The sequence below is a fragment of the Vombatus ursinus genome, unplaced genomic scaffold, assembly GCF_900497805.2.
Source record: "Vombatus ursinus unplaced genomic scaffold, bare-nosed wombat genome assembly UNPS02008961.1, whole genome shotgun sequence".
NCBI classification, from domain to species: Eukaryota; Metazoa; Chordata; class Mammalia; order Diprotodontia; family Vombatidae; genus Vombatus; species Vombatus ursinus.
This window is the reverse complement of record NW_020948739.1, coordinates 9,993,872-9,998,056: the sequence shown is the minus strand read 5'-3', so window position 1 is coordinate 9,998,056 and position 4,185 is coordinate 9,993,872.

Here is a 4,185-nt window from a genome sequence, read left to right as displayed (position 1 = left end):
ATTTGTAGTGCCTCTCTGGCTGGCTGCAGTTATGGACTCATGCTAAGTAATGTTGGTAGGGACGTATGATTCATGGGCAACTTAAAAAAATTATTAGAACATGAGATGCCCTAAATGCTCTTTTTGAAGAGACATAAAATGAATCTGGAAGTTTCTGAGAACTGTATGGAGTATGAAGTATTCTGATCCTCAAGCTAGTTCTTCTTTCTCACACCAAGTTGTTGAATTCCTACGCGTCTTGTCAAATTGATTCTAAATAAATTCATTAATTATCTACAAGGTACCATTCTTGGTGTCAGGGACACAAAAATCAAAAATAACAATAGGGAGCTTAGGTTTGCAAAGTGCCTTACAATTTTTTTTATCCTCACAACAACCCTGGGAGGTAGAGGCTATTATTACTCCCATTTTACAGATGAGGAAACTGAGTCAGGCAGAAGTCAAGTGACTTACCCAAGGTCACAGAGCTAGTAAAGGTCTGAGGGTGAATTTGAACCCAGATTATCCTGATTCCAAATTCAGCACTCTAGCCACTATGATATCTAGCTGTCTAAAAACATTCCCTTCCCTCAAAGGAATAACCTAATAATATATTTTTTAAAATTTATATATATATATGTGTGTATATATATATTTGGAATGAACACTAATTCTGGATTCAGAGGATGTTAGTTCAAATCCCAGCTCTGCTACTTATTACCTGTGTGATCCTGAAGAAGTAACAACTTCTCTGAGCCTCAGTTTCCTCAACTGCAAAATGTGCAGAGAGGATTAGATAGCTTCTGAGGTCTCTTCCAGATCTAGGTCTATGATCCAGTAATCCCGTGATCCCGTGACATTCTACTGGGTGATACAACACATCCACAGATAAATTAGTACAAGGTAATTTAAGGAGGGAGGAGAGATAAAGAAACATTAACAAATAGAGGGAATCAGGAAAGGCTTCCCATAGGAAGTGTCCCATGAACTGAACCTGGAAGGATGTTAAGACATCTAAGAGGAGTCAAAGAGGGAGTGCATCAGAGGGGACAGACAGTGAGAAAGTGCAGAGAAGGGAGATGACAGATGCTGAGTTCAGGGAACAGTGAATATTCCAGTTTGGAGTGGATAAAGATGTGAAACACTACTGGAAAAAGAGGTTAGAGATTGTCTGGAATGGCATCAAGCCTTAAATGCTAGACTGAGGACTTCCTGTTTTATCCTAGAAGCTAGAAGGAACCATTGAGGGAGTAGCCAGTCAGATCAGTGCTTTAAGAAAATAGTTTTGGTAATTGTGTAGAGAAGTTGGATTCGAAAGTGAAGATTAAAAGCTGAGTGGCCAATTAATAGCCTTTTGCTTATAGACCAGAATGGGGTTTGATATAGTCTGGTGGCCTTGGAAGTGGAAAGAAAGGGAAAGATAGAATTTGGAAGCCTTGAAAACTAATGGACATGGATGCGGGAGGGGGAAGGTGGAAATTAGGAAAGAGTCAAGGATAATTCTGAGTTTGTGAACCTTTGTGTCTGGAAGATAGTAACCAACTCAAAAGAAATAAGAAAGTTTGAAGGACAAAAGGGTTTCTTAACTTTTTTGTGTGTCACGCGTTCCTTTGGAAGTCTACAGAAGTCTATGGACCCCTCAGAATAACATTTTTATTTTTGTTTTGAAATTTTATTTTATTTTTCATTCCAAGTTCTCTCCCTCCTGCACACAACCCATTGAGAAGGCTAGAAATATGTTACCTATTATATACATGAAGCCATACAAAACATATTTCTACTTTAGCTATGTTTGGGGTGAGAGGGGGGAGCAAGGAAAACAAAGGGGGACGATGTGCTTTGGTCTGTACTCTGAGACCACCAGTTCTCCATCTCAAGGTGGATAGCATTTTGAATCATGAGTCCTTTAGACTTGTAGTGAATCTTTGTATTGATCAGAGTTACTACGTCTTTCACAGTTCATTTTCTTTACAATATTGCTATTACTATATAAATTGTTCACTTCCCTTTATATCAGTTCATATAAGTTTTCCTAGGTTTTTCTGAAACCAACCCCTTCATCATTTCTTACAGCATAATAGCATTCCATCAATAAGAAAGCAGATGAAATTCAGTTTTACACTGATAGTAACAATCCAAAGTGCTTTTATGATTCCCTGAAGGTTATTTATGGACCAAAGTTGTATGGTGGATCTCAACTACTCAGTACTGTTGGAACCACATTGAATAGTGATAAGGGCATGATCCTGGAGAGATGGGCTGAACACTTCCATAGTGTTCTCAACAGATGGTCGTCAATCAGTGCTAAAGCCACTTTTACCTCAGGTTGAAATCAATCCCTCTCTAGCCAGATTTCCAACTGAAGAAGAGGTTTTGAATGCCATTAGGTTCCTCTCCTGTGGCAAAGCACCTGGTGCTTATTCAATTCCAGCTGAGATTTACAAGGTAGGGATTCCACTGCTCATATAAAATCTGACTGAAATTTTCTGGATTATTTGGCAAGAGCAGTTTATCCCACAGGAATTCAAGGATGCCTTCATTGTCCATATCTATAAAGGTGAAGGAAATAGATTGTCCTGTGGCAATCAAAGGGGGGATGTCTCAGTCATTACTGCCAATATTCTTATCAGAGTCCTTCTTAATAGGCTGATTATTCACCTGGAATATAGGTTTTTCTAGCTGAGATATCTACCTGAGAGCCAATATGGCTTCAGAAAGGGTTGAAGAACTGGCCACATTGTTTGAATGCCAAATGTATGCTTGCCTAAAAGATTATTTAACAGAGAACTTACATAAAAGGTGTTCATATGGTGGTCAGAAGAAGCGATACAAGGAAATTCTTAAGGTCTCTCTGAAGAACTTTGGAATTGATTGCCTGACATGGGAGACACTGGCAAAGGACCACCCTCCCTCTCCCGACATGGCATTCTTCCATCAAAAAAGGCACTATGCTCTATGAGCAAAGTAGAATTGCAATAGTTCAAAAGAAATGTGAGATGTGCAGATTTAAAGACATCTCCACTCCAAATGTTCATATGGACTATTTGTGCCTGATCTATAGTAGAGCATTCCAAGCTCATATTGTTCTGATCAGTCACAAGCAAACACACTATAATTTGGCTCCAATATAGTGATGTCATCTTGAGAACAAAGGTCCTCTTTGAGAACAAAGGACAGCAGCCAAATCCATTGCGTTCATACACCATGACTTTTCAGCCATTTCCCTATTGATGGGCACCTACTCAGTTTCCAACTCTTTTCTATTACAAAAAGACCTGCTATAAATATTTTTGTACATATGAGTCCTTTTCCTTTTTCCTTGCTTTCCCTGGGGTATAGATCAAGTGACAGTATTACTGGGTCAAAAGGTATGTACAGCTTTTTAGTCCTTTGGGAGTATTTGGTTGGACTAGTTTGCAGCTCCACCAACAGTGCCTTAGTGTACTTATTATCCCACATCTACTTCAGAATTTCTTGGTTTCCTTTTTTTGTCATCTTAGCCACTACAATGGGTGTGAGGTAGTACCTTGGAGTTTATTTTAATTTTGATTTCTCGAATTATTAGTGATTCAGAGCATTTTATGTGACTATTGATAGCTTTGACTTCTTCCTCTGAAAACTGCCTGTTCATATAATTTGACCATACATCAATTGGGGAATAGCTTTTTATAAATTTGGCTCAGTTCACTACATTCTTAGAAATAGGACTTTTATCAGAGAAAATTTGTGGTAAATCTCTTCCCCTCCAGTTTTCAGCTTTCCTTCTAATTTTGGCTACATTGGCTTCATTTGTGCAAAACTTTTTTGACTTCATGTAACCAAAAATTTTCATTTTACCTTCCTATCTTTTGTTTGGTCATACACTTTCATCCTATCCATACATCTGGCCATTCATTTCTTCCATGCTCTTCTAATTTACTTATCTCCAAATCACACACCCATTTTGAGCTTAACTTGGTATGTGGAGTAACATGTTGGTCTGTCTCTAGCTTCTGCCAAACTGCTTTCCAGTTTTCCCAGCAGTTTTTGTTAAATAGTGAGTTCCTGCCCCAGTAGGTGGGATCCTTGTGTTTATCAAGCACTAGGCTACTGTGCTCATTTGCTTTATGTAGTTTGAGATATGATACTAATACTCCCAAAGGACTAAAAAGCTGTACATACCCTGGTTGCCTCACCAAAAAGAAAAAAAAAAGAGAAAAATTCATT